Genomic DNA, 13,751 nt, shown 5'->3' on the forward strand with positions numbered 1-13,751 from the left:
TCTATGTGTACAGTAATACAAACCCGTCGCTTTACAATGAATACAATAATAAATCATTTATCATTAATATGTGTTTTTGGTTTTGTGTTGAATGAAACTTTTTTTTTCATTACAACAATAATGAACCAATTTAAATCTTCCGGCATGCGTTTAAGGGTTACGAAATTATCAATAAATCATTTAGTTACTAAGCCAACGTCAGTAAATAAAAAAAAATGTTACGTGCGCATGCATTAGCCTTGACTAGGGGGGGGCTAAGGGAGCGACCATTAAATAATTATGCTGGTCGCCATGGAACTCAACGCCCAAGGAGTACCTAAAGTGGCACTTATGCACTTATGTTATCGTGCTATTTTTTAAAATAGTATTTTCATGTTAAATTCAAATTTTACAATATGTTTTTCTGGGTTTGTATTACTGAACACATAGATTCGAAAAAGTTGTCAAAAAACAAATATATAACAAATAAATGTTATCAAAGGCAAGATAAGTTACTTTTCTGCCAAACTGGATATATTTTTTGTGTTTTTATTCAATGTAACATATTTATTCAGCTCGAAAAACATACAGTGTTTACCGATGTATTCAAAAATTCAAGATGGCGTCTCACACACTCTTTAACACTGTAAATTTGGGAAAAGGTGTTATAAATAAAAAAACTATACAAAAACTATTAAAAACCCGCCGAATATATGTCAACATATGTCACGGTAACATACATTGAGCGAGTTTTTAACAGTATTTTATCTGTTTTTTTTATTTATAACACCTTACCGTGTTAAAGAGAGAATCAGACGCCATCTTGAATGTTCCAATACATCGTTAAACACTGTATGATTTTCGAGCTGAATAAATATGTTACATTGAATAAAAACACAAAACATATATCCAGTTTGGCAGAAAAGTAATTTATCTTGCCTTTGATAACATTTATTTGTTATATATTTGTTTGACAACTTTTTCGAATCTATGTGTACAGTAATACAAACCCGTTTTTCTTTTATTAATTTGTTAAATGAAAGTACAGATAACCCGGTCGGTTTCTAATGTGATGAAAATCTAGCCCCCCCCCAAAAAAGGGGTACTCTAGATAATAACAAAACATTAAAATTGCCTCAGTCTCGAAAGATTTCTTCTCTACTGAACGAGGAAACAAGCGGTGAAGTGTAGTTCACCTTCTGTTTCTCTCCCCCTCTCTCTTCCTCTCTTAATATCTCTCTCTATCCATCTCTCCCTTTCCCTCTCTCAATCTATATTTCTCTCTATATCACCCTCTCCATCTCTCTTTGAGCCCCTTTCTCTAACTCCCTCTATCTCTCTCCTTTCCTCTGTCTCATCCCTCTCTGTTTCTAACTCTCCCCCTCTCTCTGTTTATCTATCAATCCCTTTATCTCTCTATCTCCTTCTCTTTCTCTATTTTCCTCTCACTTTCTCTTTTCTATCTATATATCTTCCTCTCTATCTGTCCATCTCTAATCCCTCATCCTATTTTAGTCTCCTAAATTAATTACAGTGAATAAGGCATTGTCAAAACATGGATAAATCCTATTTTAGTCACCTAATTTACTGACTGTGAGAATAGAAGTTATTTGGAAATTACTGCTACCTTGAACAGCACCAGAAGTAACTGGTAAAACCTTTCTAATTAAATTGATTTTGGCAACCATTTGGCAACAAAATGACATAACCTTAGTTTTTGCTGCATGAGGAATACCTGCGACCTTGCTTGCCAAGTAGAAGAATTATTTATTCTACTTTAAAACATTCAATTTTTCAAAAATCTCATCTTCGACATCTCAAAAACATCCAATATGGGGAAAATATTGCAGAAATGCAAACTTATTGTTTAGGATGAATGCACAATGGTACGCAAAAAATCACTTGAGGCGCTTGGTCGATCCTTGCAAGATTTGCGTGGCAATGTCAGACCATTTGGGAATGCAGTAATATTGCTTGCAGGAGATTTCAGACAAATGTTACCTGTTATTCTTCAATCAACACCAGCAGATGAAATAAATGCTTGCCTCAAATACTCTACTTTTTTCTTCCATGTGAAGCTATTAAACTTAACTCAAAATATGCATGTCCAGTTGCCGACTGTTCGATCCGCACAAAAACTTTTGCATCACTTGTGGGAAATTGGGTACGAAAAAGTGCCAGCTGATCAGAGTTAAGGGCAAAATTCTTTGACTTTTAACTTCTGTAATTTCTGTAATTTTATTTCATCAAAAGAATAGTTAGTTTAAAATGTTTTTGCAGATATTCAAATTATAAGAATTCCCCTTGACTGAGTGAATGAGCTATTCTTGCAGGTCAATACAAAGATGCCCATGAACTTAACGCTATTATTCTAATGTAAAATTCCAAGTGAGGTAGTCAAATACAAATCCATCGACACTGTTGTGAAAGCAGATAAAGTGGTTAATTATCAAACAGCTATATTTGCCAGGGATGCCACCGCATGTATTGCAACTGAAATTTGGTGTATTAATTATCATGTTGTGAAATATAAACCAATCCAAGCTTTGCAATGCACATAGCTTGCAGTAAAAAAAAAAATTAACAAACAATATCATAGAAACAGCAATCTTAACAGGACCTTTCAAAGATGAATATATCTTCATTCCATGCATTCCTATGATTCCACCGGATACATCATTACACTTTAGGAAATTGAACTTTCCAATTTTATTGTCATTTGCAATAACCATCAACAAAGCACAGGGAACAATCTTTACAATTGTGGGCCTTACAGTTACACACTGACTGCTTTTCCACATGGACAATTTATATTACGTATTCAAGAGTCACCACACCGGAAAATCTCTATATCAGCTAAGAAAATGGAACAACAAAAACGGTGTACGCATGCAAAATGGAAAATTAAACCTATAAGAAACTTGCTTTTTCTCATGTTGGAACTTTTTCCATTGCGCAATTTGAGCCACAACAACGCGTGGCAGGGTACAGCTAGTATATATATATATATATATATATATATATATATATATATATATATATATATATATATATATATATATATAGTACCTATATCGCAAATTTTAACTCTTTGTAAATACCTATTTACTAGGTCGCCTTTTTAAAAATTAATATGCCTAAAACACTATAAGCGAAGAAATATTTTTGATAGATGTTTATTTTTTGTTTTGTGAGATATAAACATTTTTATGTTTTATTCTTACTGTAAAAATCATATAATGCAACTCTGAGTAAATCATTACTATATACTATTACGAATAAAAAAAAAGACGCCTTTAGCAGTGGACAGTAAGTTTTCGAGCCTCGATCTGATTTGTAAATGGCGAACGAGTGGGTGGTAATGAATGTGTGAGTATCCGATGGCCCGAGGCCCGGGAATGGGAAAGAAAGGTGGCTGTTATTTTATCTTTTTTTGCCACACACGTTTTGTGTGTGTGTGTTTTTTTTTTATTTTATATTTTTATTTTATTTATTCTTTTTTTATCAATTCTACCTGTGAACGGCCACAACTGTTTCCTCTTCGTTCCGTTGTCATTTTTGTTGTTTATTTGTGTTATTCTTCGATTTCATGTATCAAATAAAATCGTCTGTTTGGGCTTGCATTTCTTTGCGCGTTCGTCATTTCTAGTTTCTTCTGTTCGTTTCCGCACTGTGTCCTCATTCTTTTTATAGCTTGAGTTCCTCCTTGTCCTAGATTATTTTCTTTCGTGATTTTCAACGTCCTACTTTTATCCCCGTATTTCCTTTTTTTTTATTCCTCCGATACGCGGTAACTGCTAATTACCTTTTTCAAAACAGGTTAGACGTAGGAAGTGGATTCGTTCTAGTTTTTCTTGATTGTCGACAAGGAGTTTCCGATGAGCTTTCAGCGAAGTGTAAAATAACGCAAGCTAAACTCTTTGTCTATGACCACAGAGTTAGACTCTCGATGGCTATCTTGGCCTTTCACAAAAATCACAGACCTCTATGAAAAGAAAGAGAAAAAGTCGAAGGTTACTTTAGTTCTCGTGATTGTCGACACGACGTTTTCAACGAGTCCAAAGAAACGAAAAACTAATTTTATAGCACACCCGAGGATAAGTGAGATCTCGTCCAAAATTTTTCCTTAAAAAACAAAAATAAAGGAAAATATATATGAAGTATGCACACGTGACGAAACGAAAGCAGCATCTTCGAAAAACCACATAAATTGTTCAAGTAGTTTTATTTTTAAATTAAAAAAAATGAGCATTTGATAACTAACTAAGATGCCTGCCATTGTAAAAATAAAGTATCTAAAAAGGGAGATAATCAAATAATTCATATTTACTAGATTTATGTTGTACGAATTCAGCATAATCGCTGAAAATGATTTTCTTTATGAAAATAAAAACACTTGGCCAATTTACGTTATTTTTTTTTAATATATTTTGGTACGTATATCATACACCGTTTTCTTTATTTTAATTCCCAATATTGAGGAAATTCTAGACAACAGTGATAACTATTAATACAATGAAATGATTGTAAGTGGAGTGATGAGAAACACTATGCAACACTAAAACTAATCTATTCATTACTTAATGGGATGGATTATAATAGATATTTGCTGACACTGGATTGTAAGACGACTACGTTGAAATCTGCAGGGAAACAATCACGCGGTTATGCGTTCCGCATACGAAAACTCATTGACAAACAAAGTCACGTTCATGGGAATGACGCTGGTCACAAGGAGGAAGAAAGGAAAGACTAGTTCTTGTTGTGAATGTTTTACAAGGATTAATATAAGATTAGGGTTCAGTCGAGGGCATTTTATAGAAATAAAGATGTAGAGACTAACAATGCCTTTTCTTTTTCTGTGAGAGAAAAGAATTGTAGGGAAGAGATCACCCTCCTATTAGATTTTCAAGTCTATTTTGTAGTTTGTCAAGATAGAAAAAGCGCGGCATCTCCCCACATGTGACAGTCGTACTCCATGCAGGCCATACTGCTAAATAATTTGCTTTTTACGTTATTTGATAAATAATACTCTTTGGAACCAACAAATTGTACACCTTTAATTTGACGCATGTTGCTATTTCAGCCACAGTTAAAACTAATGTCAAAACTCAGATCTGTATCTAATATATAAAATTCACTATGTTTACCCGTCTGTTTTTCTCTATTTCTTTTTTCAAAGTTACCTTGTCCAAGACGCAGCGTCGCGAGGAAGGTTAAATGATTGCGATTTTTGTGGATCGTTCTTATATGAGGTTTTAGCTGGTAAAAATAGCTGCTATAAGGTCAAAATTAAAATAAAATGAGACTTGACAGGCTTAAATCGACTTAAAATATTCTTGAACACATGCCTAAATATACATTTATATGTTAACTTCGGTTAGTTTTTAACTATTACTTATTCATTTGACGATAACTAATGGTAACGACTAAGGCTTGCGCTTGTTTTGGTTTCGATTCTAGCTGATGGAATCCAAATCATATATTTTCTTAATTTTGAAATCACTACTATATATTAGGTACAATATAATTATCAATAATCTGAAATCTGCGTGAATTAAGATACCGTGTTTAAGCGTAATTTATGACCAGACAACGTCGGGCACCCTACAAGTATATCTATATCTGACAGCGGTCATGGGTTAATTCTTTTTTTTTTCATTACGACTTCCAACGAGCTTCTAGCGTCTTGTAATAAAATGTAAATGGGACTTAATTCTCAAACACGAATAGGGTCAATTCTGTTTTGTTTAATTTTTTTTTGTCGTGATGACGTTTCGGGAAAAAAATTCGAACCTGTTATAAAGAAGAGCATGTTAAACCAACCGATTCGATTCTCACTGGATATTCTGACCTTATCTTGTATTAACGCGTTTTTTTTTCTGTATTGTGAAACATCAACTCCTTTTCGTTTGTATTATTTACTAGCAATCGGTGCCCGGCGTTGCCCAGGTGTTTTGAAGTGTATGCTGAGGAAAAAAAAAAACGGTCAATTTTTTTAAACATTGACCCCTATTATGACCTCTTAACATTTATTGTTTAGGGGACAAGTAAAGTTAAGTTAGATCCATATCCAAGGAATCTATATATAAAATATCACGTGTTCAGACCTTAAATTGTAGGAGGAGTTTGGTAGAGTTCTCAAAGGTCTAATTGTTGAATATTGACCACGTAATCGCGAAATTTCTGTCGAAAACCTATCACATCGATTTTCCCAAATCTCAGTACCCTGTATATCAAATTTCGAATCTGTAGGCTTAAAATTGACAGAGTTTTAGCGTAGGGAAATGCACACAGGCGCACAGACACACACAGACACTATACATATATATAAACATAAACATCATATATATAAGGATAAGAGTACGCCATATATATAACAAAAGACCATTATTTACTGAAGTGAAAGGAAAATCCGGGGGAACTTTACCCAAAAATAAATCTATATTTTTTTGTGTGTATTGATAGTCTGGTACTTATACAGTTTAGTGACGACATTAAAAAAATGGAAATATTGAAAAAAAATTTTTATTGTACGTAACTGTTATAGACTGAAGTTCTCCGAAAAAAAAATTCACTTCATTTGATCAAGTAGTTTTTATTTTACAGCGAAAAACAATGATTTATCACGGCTACGTCAACGTGGCCATTTTGGAAAATTATTGCAGGCCCAGGAATTCCCCAAGGGCAGGTAACTGCCGTACATAGCAGAATACCTCCATTTTAGGCCAATCTAGCCCTTTTTACCCCCACCAGAATGAGATTTTTTTTTTTTTTGCGAAGACAGATGCCATTTTTGGGGTGTTTTTTTTTTTTTTTAATTTGTAACAGAAGTAAATAAACGAAGTTTCGAAGTTATCCATGCGTGCCCAATTGAGCATGTTTCGAAAATAATCTCGTATAAAAATTCTTCAATTCTTTGCATTCTTCAATTTCTTTGCATATTCAATAGTATTCTTATTAAAAAAAAAAAACGCAAAAAAATTGCAGATTTAAAAAAAAAAGAAAAAAAAAACGTAAAAAAATTGCAGATGTGTTGTGCGCATCTCAATATGGCGAGAAAAAAAAAGGCTAGATTGCGAAATTTGGCCTAAAATGGAGGTATTCTGCTAGGTACATTTCCAAAATGGCCACGTTGACGTCGTGGTGATAAATAATTGTTTTTCGCTGTAAGAACAAAACTACTTGATCAAATGAAGTGAAATTTTTTTTTCGGAGAACTTCAGTCTATAACAGTTACGTACAATAAATTTTTTTTTCAATATTTCCATTTTTTAATGTCGTCACTTAACTGTATAAGTATCGATAGTCTTATCAACACCCCTTTTTTCTATTTATTTAAAAAGAAAATACAACTTTATACAAATTCCCTATTAGTTTTTTTTTCCGTTCTCTTATACGATGATCATCTTTATTTAACTATTACGTGTAATTATATTCATACAGATATTCTATATGATTTATATTTGCATAATATTTGCGTAGACATGAAGAAAATCAAATTTACTGTGTATTTATCGTGTTGCCATAACAACGTGACGTAGCCAAGGACGGTAGTGGACGTGAGTGTGTGTGCGTGTGTGCGCGTGCTGTATTGTTTGTAGTAGTAGTAGTACTAATAATCTGTCCAGCGTTTGCTTTCCTGTTGTGTGAATGGCGGACGTTGAGTCGGAGGTTGGATTGTGATGTCTGTAAGTTTCGTATTTTTGTAATTTGTAAATGGCAAGTTAGAAAAAAATTAAACCCTTCCAAGATGGACAATAAATAAGACCAAAATATTTTATGGTAAAGTTAAGAGCGTAAGAACTATAGTTTTTTAGGAGATGTGATTATTGGATTAACCAATCAGAAATCGTCTGTGGCACACACATCTCTGTTTTTATAGATATATAGATTGTTCTACATTTAATCACTCAAATAAGGCATATTGTCACAGAAACTGAAAAAAAAACTATTGTGATTATATACAATATTTAAAAGGGCTTATCTTAGATGGAGAATAGTGCCGCAAGGCGTCTTTTCAAATTTAAATTTCTGTATGTTGATATAGTCTGGGAAACAGAGGGCAGGGAAGAATTCCAAAGGCAAGCGGTTCGAGGAGAGAAACTATTAGTGTAGAAAGTGTTTCAGCCTTTAGAGACCCATAGATTTAATGGTGGTATTTTGGTGATCATTGGATTAGTTGGCGATATTTACATTATGGGTACGAGGGCAGCAAGTTTGTAATACAGAAGCAAAACGATTAATTAGAAACGTTTTGCTTGAATACAAGTTACTATGTTATTTTTCTTATTACGTTTTCATCCCAAATAAGGCACAGTGTCACGTTGATGTAGAGGGCTAATATTAGGCACATAAGCAGGAATACTATGCAGGGATTTGAGCAGTAATATATTTGTTCACATTACAGTTGGGGAAATAGGAACACGGAAGGAAATTCCAGAGTCTCGCAGTTCTGGGAAAGAAACTATTAGAGTAGAAGTCTTTCTTACATCTAGAGATTTTTACTGTGTAGGGGTGGGACTTTGCTGCTTATCGGGGTTTTCGGGGGTATATAGGCCGAGAGATGAAACATTTCGTCGATGGGACACAGGTTGAAGCATCACTTCAGATTATGGTTATAGGTTTACGCAATATATTTTTTTTCATTTTTGACACGATATTTTAGAGGAGTGTCTGACGTGGTTTATACAACTAAAAGGCAACACTTATTGCCCAAGACAACAAAGCTCGATTTCCATTGGATGATGCATACAAAAAATTATAACAATGGCACAAACACAACCCCAAATTTCCCAGTAATTGATCTTTGTATAGGCCTTTGTCTTTAACTGTATCGCCAGACAAAGAGACAGAAACACTACAAGTATAATATAGATTCAATTATGCTTTCGAAAAACACGAGAATCGTTTAAGTATTCATTGCTGCCGTGGTATACGACTTGAGCCGTTTATGTGTCCCTAAACGGCTCTATTTCCGTTTGTCTACGTCGTGGCGGATAGATTCAGATCTTGTATTTGCTACCCTGAGGAATAACTTTACAAAACGAAGAAAAAATTTTCTTTCAAGTCTGTTTTGTCAAGATTAAAAACTGTTTCCGAGTTTTAAACAAGTGATATCGAGAAATATATATATATATATATATATATATATATATATATTAAATGTTTGTCATTCAATGAATTTAAAAAGATTATGACGCGAAATGTTTGAATTTCAAATCAAAAGATTTTTATTATTCTACGTATGTAAGACAAAGAATACATTTAAAATATTATAACTCCTTATCCTATAGGATTTCGATGTCTACCATCTCTTCAGAGGAGAAAATATTAGCAAATAGTTATAATGGTTTACACCTTATTTGCTAAAGTCAGTGAGACATGGGAATCATAATTAAAAGTTGTATAAGTATTTAAATGCCATAGAGTAAGGGAAGTTAATGAAAAGGATAAAAAAATTCACATCCAAATTGCATATATATATAAATATATATAAATATATATATATATATATATATATATATATATATATATATATATATATATATATATATATATAAGAAACGAGTTTCTTATCGTTGAGTACTTTACAGTTAAAATAAAGTCGGCCAATTAGCTCAAATGCACAGATCATCATATAATGATTAGATCATTCTGAGAGACGATAAAACATTTAAAAATAAATTTCAACAATATTTCTCGCGGTCAACGGTGGCCGAATGAATTTCGTCCTTGCTAATGGAGTCAGAGATGGCTTCGTTTCCGGGTTCGAATCTGTCGACAGGTGATAATAGTGACACTCTGCATTGATGTTTCCCGAAAGAATGAAACATTAGTGTCTGTAGGTATTTAATATTTATTATAGTAAATAATTATATATAGTTACCTGGTGGTAATGTATATTTCATATGATGTTTTAATTTACACAGATGTATTATTATGTATTATTATAGAACACATTCTCCGTTGATTATTATATTGTACCCAATATTTATAATAATGATTTCAAAAGTTAAAAAAAAAAAATGATTCGGCGCCTACAGCTGGAATCGAAACCAAAACATTTAGCGCTCCAATCATAGTCGTTGTTTAGCGCTACAGTCTTCGTCGATACCATCTATCACCAGATGGCTGAAAAAAAAGCTAAAGCGACTTCAAGATAAAAAAGGTATATGGACGCATGCACACAAATACACGATTAACCAATGTTCAGCGTAACAGTGTAATGAAACCAATTATCTAATTAAAAAAATAAATAAATGAATAAGTAATTAATTAAGGTTCGTTTAAAAAAATAGTTAACCGTCGTGTAGTCGCTCGTATATTCATAACTGAGTATATTAAAAAAAAATCGTTTTTTAAAAGAATTAAATAGAAAATGTAGGTTTTTAATATCAATGTCAGAGCAAGAAAAAATTCAATTCATAGGTGTATGAGAGAATATTTTTACGATATGTCCAGCCAATCTGCACATTAAACCCCCCCCCCAAAAAAAAAACAAGACCGATAGCCATTAGTCGCGTTCTCTGGTGTAATGAATGAATGCGTGAATGTAGGATTGGCATGACATTCTTAAATATAAACTAAAATGACCGAAAAATGGGCTGAAATAAATAAAAAGTAAATGACTTAGAATGACTTTAATGAACTTAAGGATGAATTAAATGACCTTACGAATGACTTGAATGCTTAAAAAATAACTGGAATCCTTCATAAAAAACTTGAATGATCTGGAGAATGACTTGAATGGCTTTGAGACTGACTGGTTGTAAAGTGGGTGATCATTTAACATTAAATTAATACAGGAAAGTGATCCCCCACTTTATATCACAATAAGTACAGCGTGTAGTAAGAACATATACTACACTTTGATCTTGGCCAAAAGGCCAAGAAAAGCTGTATTTGCTCCCCCACCGAGCAAATTAGGCACAAGGCCGATTTTTAATGTGAGGAGTGAAGGGGAAATGGGGACCAACTCCCCGGGGAGTAGGGAAGTTGGATATTGACAATTGGTATGAAGGGTTTCCCCTACATTGACAAAGGTCTTATATGTGGGGTTGCCCCCACATATGGTCTTTGCTTGCAGTATCTGCCGGAAAAGACACTTTGATCTCAGCCAAAAGGCCAAAAAAAGCGTAAAAAGCTAAGAAAAGCATCTATTAACAACATACCTTTGATCTTAACCAAAAATGCCAAGCACAAAAGTGTTACGGACCGCCAGACCGACCGACGGAGTGACTTATAGAGTCGCTTGCATGCGACTAAAAAGGCTATTGCAAATTGACGCGTGACCGACCGAAAAACGAACAGACACACCCTCTTCTAAGATGCGCCAAACATTTATAAAAATGCTAATTAAACCGTAAGCGTAATGTAGGGAGAAACAGACCAACGGACCATCTTTTACACAATGGGAGCCGTGTTAGAATAGAAATGTTTAGGGGTCGAAGCGTGACACCAGGAGGAAGCTGCAAGCACGTGATTTCTGTACGAAGCTCTATCTCCCTCTTAGCCGGTGAGGTTTCAAGCATGAACGACGTGTCTATTGTCTATTCCTAAAAAGAAGGGAACAGTGGTTAGGTGTAGCGAGACAAAGTAGTTATCTATCTCACGTGCAAACAATTTTTCTTCCTAATGTTTTATTGTCTTCAATACACAAAGATGTGACGTAACGGGTACAGTGCTAAGTGATAATCAGTTCTAAAAGAATAATAGCTTCTGGAGTTGTAAGTTTCATTTCTCAGTACAGGCATTAGGAATTATTGAAGTCTTCTACCGGGTCATAAGCCTAATATTCGATCTGTTGCAAACGTTTGTTGGATCGCTCCAGAAAGTATCTGACTCCCGATACAATTCTCTAATATTATGAGAGTCAAATACGTCCTAAGATAGAGCACTGCTGTCACATCTTAGAAGGTGCTGCTTACCGCACGTTTCCGTGCCTTGATTGAGTAAAAGTAGTCCCCCCCTTTAACTTCTGGTGGCAAGGTAATCTGTTCTCTACAGGCTCTTTCTATATCATTATTTCTATAGAAGACGTTCGACCGAGATTCGATCTTTTGTTTAATATTTGTAATAGATTTAGAGCAAGAACTCGTCTCTACTACAAATGCAAAAAAAAACTTTCTTTTTTCCAACATACGGAATTTCCATGAAGAGAGTTTTCTTTCAAGAACTCATTGGTTTAACAAATTACCATGTAATTTATTCTTCGTGTGCTAAAACGTGTCCAGCTGTACAGTTTTTTATTCATTCACATGTCTTGCAGCGGATTTTCCATGAACAGAAAGTCTTTCTATGTACTTTTCGTCTGTGAATGTCTGTCTTCAATCTATAGTCCTCCCTTGCCAAACTTTCACAAAAGACACTAGACTAGCTGCAACAATTCCCCCTCCTCTCTCCTTCTCTGTGCCTTAATCTAAACGGAGATGCCATGAACAACGCTTCTTTCCCAGAACTGCCAGTCTGTAGAACACAGTTCTGCTGGTCTGCTTCCTGGTTGAATACAACACAGTAGCCTTCAAATCCGATGAAAACAAGTTCTTTTTGAGTCGCCCCCATAAATAATGAAATTCTATCCAATTTACCCCATTAACGATTTCTACACAACATTTCATTTATCAATCTTTATCCTCGAGTGGTATTCAGGCCTTGATTAGTGGTGATTCCCAAATAAAAAAGAGAAGCCAAGGTCAATAGAGATTTCTCAAAAGTAATCAAATTTCGTCCATTCTATTCATCATTTGTAATCCTCTCATGACACTATTCATCATTCAATTGATAGCCAATCTATCTCATTAACCATTATCCTCGAATGACTTTTAACCTTCACGAGTAGCGACATATAAGTGACTAAAAAGTAGTGACTAATCAGTAAATAAAAAAAAGAAGTACTATACATAGAACATTAGAGCCTTTAAGTACCTTTTTCTCATTTCCTGTATAGCCGATGAGTATAAACAAATAGAAACCGAAAACCTTTAAAAAGAAATCTATAGGCAGAATGCATTTCCTTTTAAGCTTCAGTCGGAATGATCAGCGCGTCTTTGCCGCTGATTTGGCCTGTTATCCGCGTATCATGCATCTACTTTGATATGATCTCTACACGTTGTTAATGCGATCTTCATCTCATATTGCAATCAGCACAGCAGAAGAGCAAGGGAAACGTTTTTTTCTAATTAGTTTTGAAAAGTGTGTGCTTACCGATGATGATGCTGATGCTAATGTAAATGTCGCCCTATATGGTTATTATTAGATTTTGTAAAAAATATAGAAGGAAACAAAAAAAAAAAACAAAAAAAAAACAGGTAAACGTTTTTATAAGATCTGGACGCAGTAGAACGAAGGAATTACATGGACACCTCTTGGAGTTCGGTTAATAGAACGAGACACGAGCGAAAAATGAGAACCAACAGAGCCGACAATGAGCGAAGGAAATAGGGCAAGTTTATCAACAAACCCAGGAAACAGAGCTTTTAAGAATCTGTTTCTTTGCGTTTTGTTTAGACAAGGACTCGTTTTGTATAGATACACTCAAAGGACGAGAAAAGCCATTTGCACCGCAGATAAATAGATTCCAGGAACTCTAAGAGATAAAGAAAGAAAACATTGATTGGGTTTATTGTGTGTATGTGGATGCCAGAGATTCAGGAGGAAGGGCGTGTCTTCCTCTTTTTACCAGAGGTTCAGAATATTGTTTAAAATAAAGAACGCCAGGAGAATAATATTCAGCAGAAGTTTTCCCATAACGTGCATTAATATTTTAGCTT

General features: G+C 34.2%; 1 protein-coding gene and 1 pseudogene across 13 annotated transcripts in view; both read right to left on the reverse strand.

Annotated features, from left to right (window-relative positions):
- LOC145257798 (protocadherin Fat 1-like) overlaps window positions 1-13,751 on the reverse strand; it is a 954,816-nt gene that overhangs the window by 745,122 nt on the left and 195,943 nt on the right. The window lies entirely within an intron of this gene.
- Window positions 10,755-10,880, reverse strand: LOC145264521 (U2 spliceosomal RNA; annotated as a pseudogene).

This window comes from Euprymna scolopes, chromosome 3, assembly GCF_053919585.1.
Source record: "Euprymna scolopes isolate OS-2025 chromosome 3, ASM5391958v1, whole genome shotgun sequence".
NCBI classification, from domain to species: domain Eukaryota; kingdom Metazoa; phylum Mollusca; class Cephalopoda; order Sepiida; family Sepiolidae; genus Euprymna; species Euprymna scolopes.